The sequence below is a fragment of the Amblyomma mixtum genome, chromosome 2, assembly GCF_055824585.1.
Source record: "Amblyomma mixtum isolate Tamu chromosome 2, ASM5582458v1, whole genome shotgun sequence".
Lineage (NCBI taxonomy): Eukaryota > Metazoa > Arthropoda > Arachnida > Ixodida > Ixodidae > Amblyomma > Amblyomma mixtum.
Genome location: NC_143013.1, coordinates 171781754 through 171794543, shown reverse-complemented (window position 1 = coordinate 171794543; position 12790 = coordinate 171781754). Strand labels below are relative to the sequence as shown.

The 12790-nt window shown below is 50.9% G+C and overlaps 1 protein-coding gene across 1 annotated transcript in view; it reads right to left on the bottom strand.

The window, feature by feature from the left end:
* Positions 1–12790, bottom strand: part of LOC149361615 (uncharacterized) — a 207665-nt gene that overhangs the window by 139122 nt on the left and 55753 nt on the right. Inside the window, exon 2 of the mRNA XM_089572735.1 lies at positions 3529–3609. The gene's annotated coding sequence lies outside the window, so the exon portion shown is untranslated. The remainder of the gene's footprint in view (positions 1–3528; positions 3610–12790) is intronic.

The window sequence follows — 12790 nt, the reverse complement described above, 5'->3', positions numbered from 1 at the left end:
GTCGTAAACACGAGGTCACGCGTCGGAGAGGAGCGCACGCCGGCGGCGCCGGCAGCGAGGAGCTCGCACCGGCGGACCTGCGCCTCTCGTGACGTCACGCGGTTCTCGCGCTGCGCATAACAGGCGGCGCACACTCGCGCAAAACTCGGCTCTTACCCGCGTAGTGTGGCTTTACTAGCTTTACGCTACAAAACAATCCAGCAAAGCAATATGGCGGAAATCTGCTTGGAAGTTCGACACACACTACATAGGGCAAAATCGAGGGAAACGTGCGAACATCGTAGAGGTATCGTTCCCTCTCGTGAACACCTCCTGATTGTAAATGTTTAGCAGCGCCACACTCGTTATTTTTTTGAACTGTCCTTATTTAGTACACGTGCATGTGTGTAGATGGCGCTACTTACTAAATTTATCTACATTTATCGCATGTCGCTGCGTTATTGCTATTATTGTTTGTATTCTGTGGACTTTGTTCTTGGCAATTGTTACAAGTTGATTAAAGGAATGAGAGACCGACATTTTAAGAGTATATTTGCCAGAAAAAAAGAAGCCGCGGAACGTTTCAAGAGCTTGTGTCCTTCATGAGGAGAACAAAAAAGGTAGCTAAAATCAACTAGACATTGCGCATTCCCCAAAAGCCGTAGAGTAAAGGCGATGCTTAGCCGCGTAGAGCGAAGTATTAAGTTTCTTCACGCAAAATCTCAAAACTGCCACGCGCTGGTTACCTGAACAATTTTGCATTCCGTTTTTAACTATTTCGAAAAAACGCTAATTTTGATCAGGAATAACTTTTAAACTAAACAAGGCAGACTGATGAAATTTTCAGAATGGAAGGGCGATTAGACGATCTCAAACTGTACAAAAAGGCGCCGCAATGCAATGCATATCCCAAAAGTTATTGTAGATTACATTGTTCTGTTTTCTATTCTTTTCAAACATGTGTGGCTAATAAACTAATCTATACACGTACTTCTAAATGCTTAAATATGTTGATTAGCATCCGATCTCAAAGTATCTCGAAAGATATTTCTCTAGGTGCAAGAGGTTTTTCACAATTTTGCATTTCCTGAGACAAGTTGAGCTCAACTGCCAGTTTTCATCTTTGCGTTTTCTTTTACAGTTGAAACAAATTTGCAGCTACCGTTAAACAAAATGAATCTTTTGAAAGCAGAGAAAAGTAGCTTTTCGGAGATATCTGAACCATATTTATGAAGCGAATGAGCGAGGTACAGTCGACGTACAAATATCACCAAAAATGGTTCCCGCTCACCGTCAGAGTGGGACCGCCACCTTAACTGCTGTGGTGACGTCGAGGCAGTTCTTGTCGCAGTTCCCTGGTGCCAGGCTGAAACTGCATTGGCGCCCATACGTTGATCGCGAAGTCCCTTTTAATACCGCTGTCAGAAGTTTCAATCGAGTAGTTGGAGGGGGAGGGCGGGGGGGGGGGGGGGGGGAGAAGCTATAATTTCTAAATCCAATCTCCTTCGCAATAAATACGCCTTTTGCTCTTCAGCAAACATCGGCATGCACAAAAAGAGCAATGAAAAAAAAAAAAGCCCTTTTCAACGATTAAGAAGCGTACGGAGTTCTCAGCGCCAAGGCCAGCTGCACCAACGCTGCACGCAATTGCCGAGACGAGGTCCAGCCGAAAGGAGGCTCGCTTCCGGGAGAGAGAGAGAGAGAGAAGAGGATCAGCCGCCTTCAGCAATGGCGGAGGTTCGTTAGGCGAGATGGCATTGCGGCAACCGTGGGCCGACTCCTTCCGGAGAAGCCCGCCGCGTAATGCGCAGGTGGACTGCAGGCGGTGGACGCAGAAAGGGCGGGAAAAGAAGCGGCGGTGTCTGCGCGACCGTTGAAACGCGCGCCAAAGAAAGGCCGCAGTGTGGCCGCGCTTGCACAGAGCGGCGCTTTGCTCAACGCGCGACTACAGTGGCTCTACGCGCGACGCCCTCGATCAGGTTGACCCGGCGGTCGTCGTCTTGCGGGGTACGGGGTCGCTTGCGAGAAGATGCCTTTGACGGGGACACGCATCTTCAGCCCAGCTGAAAGCCAGGAGCCCGGCGGCGGTGTAGCGGGATCGCATTAAGGGCTGTCAGAGGAAGGGTCGTGTGTAATTATCACTGCCTTTCAGGTCCACGAAGGGACTCCCTTGCACAATCACAACCCCGTGGATATATTAATATTTGGCAGTGCAGAATGGAATGAAAAGATGAGGAAAGAAGGAGAAGACGATGATGGAGCAAGAGAAGGAGCATTAGAGCGAACAGGGGGCGTTTGAGCGGAAAACACAATATTTCGGACAAAGGAATTAAAATTTCTTCGGGGACATCTTAAGCCACCGTAAGCTCCGAAGGATTACCGTAGAGTCTACGTGTCCGCTTGAGAGGAACATAAGCAGCCAACGTCACCTAAACCCAAGCAGTAAAAGCGCAAAATGAAAGTTCAGCACCTACTGAGGGGATAATGCGTTTTCGTCATAAGCAAAATCCACTGAAACGAAGATGGAAAAGAGGTCATTTATCTTCGAAGAGAGACAGGTCGAGCTGAGGCAAATCCTCCAAGCCTGCTCCTTCTGGAAATGCGATCGTAGGAAAATCAAGGCGTGCGTCGCGGAGACGGAGTTATCGAACTTGCATGCACGAGCGACGCGCTTATAATGAAGAAAAATTCGTCGATACTCAAGGACGGAACATTAACGTAATAAGCCCGTCACGGCCGGAGGCTGCTAATCTGGTTGTGATCGTATTTACGCGACCTCGAAGCCCGAACATCTGCACCGGGGTAGAAAAGTCGGGCAAACCTTTTCTCTTTCGAACGCCTACGGCTTGGCTCCGACTGCTTCCATCTTGTTCGGGACAGTGTACCCGTATAGTTACTACATATAGCTCGTCATTCTTTTATGCTTTTCTTTGCAAATCTGCTGCCGTATCAAGACGGGCCGACAAGGTTGAATCGAAACTGCGACCACGAAATCATGCTGTCTTAAGAGATTCCCAGTCGTGACAGCAAGCTCGTCGATGGCACAGCGCCAAGTGCGGCTGAGAATGACCAAATAAGCGCATTTTACACCCGGGCCCACACACCGAGTCCAGCTGCCACTGAGACAACGGCCCGCACTCGCACCCGCTTCCTTCCTTCCGAACCCGCGCGTTTCCAGGAGATCCGGCTCGGTGCGCAAGCCGTCGGTTCGGGCGCCGCTAAAAATAGGCGAGCCCAACACTTCCGCGAGACGTGCGCCACTTGAGCTCCTCGGGAGAGCTTGCGCGTGACGGGGAGCACCCGGAGCTCCTCGAAGGAAACGGACAGCCCGGAAAGGGTGCTCTCAGACCACAGCGGCACTGCTCCGGGGCTTTGAACCCTGCGTTGCGCGCCGACCAGCAGCTGAGCTGAGGTGCCGCGGTGTCCTCAGAGACGCGGGGTTCTCCTCCAGCGCGTACGGCGGCGGCTTCCCTTTGGAGACAGGCGCGTATATTGATTCTTTTTTCCTTTCCCATCAGGCGGCGACGAGCAAGGCGGTCCATCACTTACCGAGGGGGGTAGTGGATGTGCCGGATGCTGATCGCGGAGGCGGCGACGTCTTTCCAGGAAGCGCCGCTTCGGACTGGAATGCTGCGATGGAGAGGAAGTGGAAGAAGAAAAAAAAGTTAATGGAACGCGTACTACTCCGGGTCTCACGCGACACGCACCCCGCTCACTCAAAACTGCCATCCCTCCTGCGCCCTCAAAACTTCCGCTTCTATCGCGGTAGTTGAACAGGTTCGCTACACACCGGGCTCGTATCAGGGAGGGAATGGAGTCCTGCAAGTCGGCCGGTAGTGGCGCGGATGTCTTGGATTGGCGCAGAATCAGAAGCGCGCCTGAATGGACGGCCCCTAGTTGTTAGATAATTATATATGTAGATAATTTATAGATAATATGTAGATAATTTATCATGTAGATAATTTATATATATATACACACGCACGCGCACACACGCACACGCACGCACGCACACACACACACGCACGCACACAAGCACACACACACCAAGGCAAGGGGAATGAGGGGTTCGTTATAAATATGAGAGAAGCCAACAGCCACAGAAACCAAGGGACACAGGGGATATTTAATTTATTTATTTTGTGGTGTTGACCAATTTAGAATATTACTGAATATGTTATCACTTAAAGCTAACTGATTACAAAAGCAGAAGAAAAAACAACCACATGCCGCCGGTGAGAACCGAACCCACGACCTCCGAATGACGCGTCCGGTGCTCTACCAACTGAGCTACGGCGGCGGCTGTCAAATCTGCTTTCGGGGGTATTTATGTTTACAAGTGAGGTCGTGGGTTCGGATCCCACCGGCGGCATGTGGTTGTTTTTTCTTCTGCTTTTCTAATCAGTAGCTTTAAGCGATAACATATTCAGTAACATTCTAAATTGATCAACACCAGAAAATAAATAAATTAAATATCCCCTGTGTCCCTTGGTTTCAGTACCTGTTGGCTTCTCTTTATATATATACATATACATATATCAAAGTCAAAGTGTTTATTTAGACAACTCAATGGTACAGTTGCCTAGGGCGCAGACTAAAAGGCAAAAGGATGCCTGACAAAGAGTCCACGCCCTTCTTGCTCCCATTCGAGAGCACAAGACATTCAGCGAGTAAAATAGACATAAAAACGAAATGGAAATACAGAAAGGATTGGTTAACAGTGAACTGCAGTAATTTCATCTTGAACATTTATCTACAGTTGGAGAAATACTATGAGAGACAACAGAATAAAAAAAGAAAAGAAAAAAAGAGTGGTTATGCCTGGTTATGTATATGTATATATACATATGTATATATATATACATATATATACACATATACACATATACACACATATACACATATACACACATATACACATTTATACATATATATATATATATATATATATATATATATATACATATACACATATATACATATATATATATATATATATATATATATATATATATATATATATATATATATATAGCAAGTTGGCGAGCAAGTTGGCGAAGGAGCCTTCGCCAGCTTCCTCGACTGAATCTCAGCTAAGCGCAGCTCGACTGCAGCTTTTAATTGCACTAACTAACTGCGGCGTAAACACCCTCGAATGTGTGCTGGTATCAGAATTGAGCAGCAGAACTTCCGCACACGCTATGCCGATCCTGTCGAGCTACTTGGGCCATTCAGTTAGGCACAGGAAAGTCGTTACAAATATTTGCCAGATAACTAAAATTTTAGACCACTTCGCACGCAGGTGCAATAGGCTCCAGTGTCCAACGACCTACTAGAGGAGGCCGTCAAAGCCAAAATGACAATGGCAATCCATGCAAGATTTAAAAAGAGTGGACCGAAGCGCGAGCGCATGAATGCCATCAACAATCGAAAGTAGGTGTAAAAACGCCAATTGGTTTCTTCTACATTAGACAAAACTGTGATATACGACTGAGTAGGGTATACCAAATAACAGTGCAGTGTAATACACCGTAGCAATGCACTGCTTAGCGATGAGTCCAGTGCAAAAGAGACCAACGCGAATCCCAGAGAGAGGGAAATCTCCATCTGCCTGACATGTGCAGCAGGCAACAAGCCGGCGCTGGACAAATCGGTCGAAAGCGAAGCGGCCAGAGGAGAAGGAGTTGGACGCACTTGGCAGCTCGCGGCGCGAAAAAAACAACAAAAAAAAATGACTGAGGCTTAACTTGGTTAAGCCTGGACAATGCGAAGCATCATCGTGTCGCGTAATTTGGAGGCGCACAACCACAGCGACGGCGCGAGGTGGGCCGTGGGCCCCCGTTTCTCCACTGTCGTGACGTCATCAAGTCACGTGGTGCGACGTCATGTATCACGTGATTTGGAGGCGCACAACCACAGCGACGGCGCGAGGTGGGCCCCCGTTTCTCCACTGTCGTGACGTCATCGTGCCACGTGGTGTGACGTCATGTATAACGTGATTTGGAGGCGCACAACCACAGCGACGGCGCGAGGTGGGCCCCCGTTTCTCCACTGCCGTGACGTCATCGTGTCACGTGGTGCGACGTCATGTATCACGTGATTTGGAGGCGCACAACCACAGCGACGGCGCGAGGTGGGCCCCCGTTTCTCCACTGTCGTGACGTCATCTTGCCACGTGGTGTGACGTCATGTATCACGTGATTTGGAGGCGCACAACCACAGCGACGGCGCGAGGTGGGCCCCCGTTTCTCCACTGTCGTGACGTCATCGTGCCACGTGGTGTGACGTCATGTATAACGTGATTTGGAGGCGCACAACCACAGCGACGGCGCGAGGTGGGCCCCCGTTTCTCCACTGCCGTGACGTCATCGTGTCACGTGGTGCGACGTCATGTATCACGTGATTTGGAGGCGCACAACCACAGCGACGGCGCGAGGTGGGCCCCCGTTTCTCCACTGTCGTGACGTCATCTTGCCACGTGGTGTGACGTCATGTATCACGTGATTTGGAGGCGCACAACCACAGCGACGGCGCGAGGTGGGCCCCCGTTTCTCCACTGTCGTGACGTCATCGTGTCACGTGGTGTGACGTCACGTATCACGTGATTTGGAGGCATATAACCACGGTGAAGGGCTGAAGTGGTAGCTAAAGTAGTATGCTTCGCATAACAAAAACATGCGACCATATTACGGGCGCAGTGGGGGCGGGCCAGTTTTCAAACGCCCCCCGAAGGCGCTCGCGTCAGTTCTTGACGCGATTTGCACAAAAGCGTATTCAAGAGCAAAAATGCCGTCATGCGAGCGTGCTCCCAGCGCCGCCCAATGGCGCGCACTAGTCGACTTCGCCCGTTGACGCCGTGCGCAGTGAATGCGAGCGCGCGGCTTCTCAGGGAGGACGAAGAAAACAAAAACCAAAACGGTACTTGGCGCTTCACTGTTTCTTTTTTGGTCCATTCTCTCGCCTCTCTGTCACTTGTGCGGAGTCCCCGCACTTCCGTCGCGTCGGCGTGACTGCAAGGACGGCGTCGGCTGCCCCCTTTTGGCTCCGGGAGCGCGACATCATGCGCGCACGCTGTCTACGCCTTTTTTTTCTTTTTTTCACGGAGAATCGTAATTTCCGGCTCGAATTCCTCGCGCGCAGACTTTTTTTCCTTCTCCCGGCGTAGCGCGTTTCCGCGACGTGTGCGGTGCTACCGTGCTGGCGCGGGGTTTCGCCACGGTGCTCCCCACGAAGGTCTTCACGGGGGACGCGGCGTGCCGAACGAAGTTGGGCGTAGCGACTCGGCTCCACCGCTCTGCGTAGAGGCGGAGCCGCGATCCCTGGCCAGAAGAATTATGCGACCTTGCATGGCGCGCTTATGGTTCACTCGTAAAGAAGGGTTGCCCTGAACAACGTTATACACGCCTCTAAAAAACTAAATATGCGCAGACGTCCACACACTTGTCGATAATGCGATCCAACGGGGCGCCCTGGTCTGCAAAAGTGCCATTTGCCCTTGACTCGCCTGCTCGACACAACTGGTTTGACAAATGGAAAGTGACCCACGGTCAACTTGCGAAGCGCATGCTAGACGAGATAACCTGACGTGCCTTGCAGGTTACAACGCCAGCGTACTGCGCAGCACACCATTCGCGCGCTCTATAAAAGTGAGTGGACCACTTGCCACTATGCGTGATGTGAAAGATCTGTGAATTATCTGTGATCGGTGATCTGTGAAAGATCTGCTGTGGCTGGCGTTGTTCCTGGCCTTGCATTGTAGTGCTGGAAAACGCTTTGCTGCATAGCGACACTTAGGCAAACAATGAATTCAGTTCGACGATTCGTTGCACTGATCTAAGGAAGGGACTTACACTACCCATTGAATGCAAGCTATTCACGCTGTTGAATGCACGAGACACGCGGTGTAGAAGGCAGCAGCATGGAAACGGCCCTAAGGAAGATGGACGTCGCATGCCTCTGTACCCGCACGTCTGTACCCTCAGTACGTCGCAAGTCCTGTCGCACGCCTCTGTACCCGGTTGGTGAGGTTCTTTTGCCTTTCTTTTTTCATTGTGCTGTGTGCTCCTTTGATTCGATCAGCTCAGGAGCGTTGAAAGACTTACTGTATAGCCGTGTGGCCTTGTCAAACTAACGGAATGCGGAAGATTAACTTCAGTAGTAAACGTACGTGTGGTAAGTAATGCAGATTACGCTTTGCACGGAGAAAAAGCTTACGCAATAAGCGGTCAGCAAATATCGCCCTTACAAATCACAAGGTGTACGACGTTAATGGCTGGGTTAATTCGAGAGACATAGGAGAGGCCTTTGCTCTGCAGTCGGAGTAGTCAGGCTGATGATGATGATGATGACGATAACATGCACAGCACATGGACGTCTTTTGCATGCATCGAAACGTACGCGCTGCGGCCTTCTGCACGGCTCAGCAGTTGAGCGCCCTCAACACTGAGTCACTGCGGCGGTCAGACTTTGCCACCGAAAACTCTGCCTGGCGACAGGCACCGGTGAAGTATTTACACGGCTGTTCAATAAAGACTTGATCAAGGCGATTAAAATAAAAAAGGCAAATGCACTGAAGAGCCCTGCAGTAGGCAGCTATAGCACTGGACTCCAGAGACTGGGATTTATGAACGTCTTCCACTGCAGCAATACGGAGCGATCGCTGCGAGAAAACGTCACGTTTATAGCGCTTACTAAGTATAGCACCAAATCCATCACGGGCTGCCACCCACAGGCAAGGCTTCGATCGCGGACGAGTCCACGCATCACGCTGAAAGAGCAGGCACAGCATATAGATGCTTCCTTTAAAAAAATAATAAAGAAAAGAACATATTACAACATGATGAAAGAGCTGGAGCATAATGTTCGGCTGGCGGCCCGCTCCATGTAGCGAGCAGCCGTTACCGAAAAGCGCAAATCTTTTCGCCGAACGCTGGGCTCAGCGTTTCATTTCAGCTTGTAGATTCAGTTGACTCCCCTCTCCCTACCATCAGCTCTCTCCTCCTGCCCCGAATCCCTGGAGAGATCAATAAAATTGGTTGCGTAACCTTTCCTCCGTTTCCAGGCCTGGACCTCTCGGCTGGCTTCATTGCATAAACTACCAGGCCGCATCATATCTAGCATCACGCGTAGAGGGATTTCATTTTAGCGAAGCACGTTTAAAATCCATGATTGTTTTTCGTAACTCTCTTTCCGGATGGACGCAGCCTCGACTGACCAATGGGAGTGGCACAGTGATTTCGTGAAACCTCGCAGGTGCACCAGGGGATGACAGGTGCCACCCATGCACCAGGGTTATAATTTATAATCTAGCAGGAGCAAGGAAGCTGTCATGACGAACGGCGAATGTTTCCGAGAGGAGCTTAATTCGGAGATTCCCACGGGTCCGTTTTGAGGAGGATACGGTTCAACCGGTACACCTCAACAGCACTGCCTTAGAGAAAAATTTTGAAAGATTTGGCAGCGTTTTGGATAGTCTCTGCCGGCCAGATTCAAGCGAGAACCGGAGTATTCCTGCGTTGCCTTTCGAACACTTTGTTCGAATATGTCTGCTCACTCTAATCGCAGCCTCTAATCACCATCACCACCGCGTGAGAGGTCCGCGCCGCCTATTTGCAAACTTGTGATACGTGACAAGCCTGTACAAACTCTTCCGTCGTGGTAGCGTAGCGCTTTCTGGATAGCCAAGTGGTTGTCCTGGCTTCTGCAGTGGGATACAACTCCCAACCAATGGCGTCGGCCGATTCTCATCACCCCGCTAGGGTGGCAATACAGCGAGTGGCAGGTGCAAGAGGATAATCTCCTCCCTCCAAGGTCGGGAACAGTTCCCTCCCTGCATTGTCACGCCTCTCCCTGTATTCTCAGGGGAGCAAGTTCACGAGAATCAGCCGACGCCATTGACAGGAAGGGGAACCTTTGACGGAGAGAAACCGCTTCGTTGTTGGGTTGTATCCGACTACAACGGCTTACAGCATTCAGACGCCTGGTGCTTTAGCGACGTACTACTGTTTTGTTGAAATCCAGGGTTTGACGGAAGCGCGCCTGGTCGGATATGTTCGTGGAAATTCTTCGAACGCCAACCATTCGTTCTGACCAAATGACGTTTCGGCCCCACTCTAGGGGGCTTGTTCACAATGAAAGAAAGGAAATGAAGGAATGTTTCATGGCATGACGTAAGCAGCGGGAGTATATCGGGTCTAGATTGCCTACGTTGCGGTTAAGCGTGTGTGCCGTCGTCTGAATATTAAAAGCTTCCAGGTAAAGCCTCGTCGACTTGCTCCTTTATTTCCCTTGTTTCATAGAGACAAGCGCTCGAACACGGTGCATTAAAACGCCTAAAAATGCGTGACCCAGGCAGATTCCGCGGGCACCTCGGGGGCGAAGGGGTGCAACCGTTGCTCCGGGCGACGATGAGTCATCGGCTGAAAACTTGTTGCAAACAGAGGCGACGTGAGGCTACGGAGGAGTCAGAGAGAGAGAGAGAGAACAGAGAAACACGGCGAAAAAGAAATGAAAGAAACGAAAAGCAGGCGGCGCGGACGCCACGCACGAAGCACCAGGCGACGGCGAGAGAAGCCGCTCGCTGCCCCGGTGACGACGCCGACCGGGCGCAAAGAGCGCAAACCGGTTTCTCAGAGAGGCTGTAGAGGCCAAAGGATCTATAAACGATGGTAGAGGCGGCGCGACGCTTGCCTGCCGTCCCGTGCGTGTTGCGCGGCACCTTTTCCGGCCGTAGGTAGACGAAGACGCTCGCGTAGCTGAGATGAGCCGGAGTGGCGGGCACCTCTGACACCGAAAGGGCGCCCGTGGGCTCGCTAGGCCCTCGATGCGGTCATCAGAGAGCCGAAGTTAGGTCACCGTGACTCGAATGCCCCGGCAAACTGCGTGCCCTTGACGCGCGGCGCCGAGCCCTGCCGTAGACGTCCCTGGTCGTTCCAAACGACGCCCGATGCCTGTCAGTTGAAGCTCATAGAATGGCCCGAATTACTACGCTGAAGGAATATCCATCGGAACATTTTGCATTAAAAAAATAACGAAACAGGGCGACGGGGTAGGGGGTTCGGAAATGTATTGACACATACTAAGTGTTTCAGGGAAGACTCAGAATTTAAAAAAAAAAAGATAGCCTTTCTGGGATCAAAATATGGCTTTTGCGGCATAGTATCACTAGCGTTGGCGGACACCAGAAATCCGGTGAATCGTCTTAAATAGTAAGCTGGTTAACAAATTTTTAATAATTCAGTTTTCAGCTATTAAGGTTAGGCGCCTAGTTGGAATTGCAGATTTGTAGCCGGCCGTTAGTAACAGCGGTATCAGTTTTTAGAATTTAGAAAACGTGACCCGTGTATAATGCCGGTTGCTCATACCCATACACTTAGCTTCCTATATATCAGGCCGCCTGGCCCACACGTCACAAACGCGGAGTTACGCACATACAACGGTCTCTCACGGCCGGCCGCGCCGCATGTGAGTGTTGCATGCATGGCTTCTCCGCGGGAACGATTCGCAACGCTCGGGGAGACCGCAACCTGCTTCCGCGCCACTATGGTGGGCGTCCATAGAATGCCGTCAGCATTTCTCTAAAGCAAAACAGTCTTCTTTTGCATTTTTTAAGGGCAAATACTGGCGTTTCTTTAACACCACACCTCATATAATGCCTTCGTGGTGGCGTCTCAAAGCGAAGTATAAGTGCCATATACGGCATAAAACGCACTAGTGAGTTCAGGTGGAACTAAGAAACACGGCGGTGACATGTAAGCGGGCTGTCGTGGTCGGCGCAATAGAACAAACAAATAGATTGGAATGGACAAACAGACCGCAACATAGGCACGTCCGTCGGCTTACCTAACAGCCGTTCTGCTGATCCAGGCGCGCTTGTCGGCAAGCGCCCTCGTGTTGCTGTTTACCTTAGTATAGGCTCATGTTCTCGCAGCTGGGCGGCGCCACACATTGTTTCTGGTCGTCGGCACTATACAATTCAGGTTATTGCCCTTTGATTACATCACAAAGTGCGCCGATTCATGTTCCCTTTTCTTACCAACTACATGCTTCATTTCGATATGGTTGACTGTTGAGGAATGCCTTTATTAGGCCCATATGTGTCGGCTTACCAGATCCAATAGGCATTTCTTTAGTCCCTGTGAACGCTTTGCGGTGACGAGCTGCGGCAGTTCCAATTTGCACACAGCCTCGTTGAAGGGAACGAAAGATGTGCGGAGGGGGCAGAATACTCGAAGTTGCCGGTCGGTTTACCGAAACGATCCGGCGATCGGCTCATATCGTATGGCCGCAGACACACAGGGACACAGGAAGGATGACGCGCGGTGGAGCGTTGCAGCACCTATACCTCGGTCCCAACACGGCGCGAAGACAACTGCTCGGTGTGGTGTAGCGCCTAGCTATGAACGAGCGTCGAAGTGTGCAGCTACATATGTCGCTGGCTAATCGCCTCCACGCAGGTTGCCCAAAACCATGCAATCGACGCGGGGGGATAACAGTTAACTGCTACGAGGTGATACAGACGGATAGAATCCCGGTTTACTTCCATGTGGACCGTCGTCTTCTGTTTCGTTTTCCAAGGGTGCCGAGAAATCGCCGTACTCGTAAGCGTTTGTCAACGGTTGAGTGCTCGTAGCCAGGATATAGCCTCCAGGGATTCTGCGAAACGCGAAAGCTGCAGTGTTTCCCTCACGTTAAGCAACGGCGGCTCATCAGGTGAACACGGCGGAGCACGCTGCCGCGATGGTAGACGAGGCGTGCAATATGAACGCGGCGTGATGGACGGCCTGCCTGGTCTCACGGCAGAGCGGAGAGT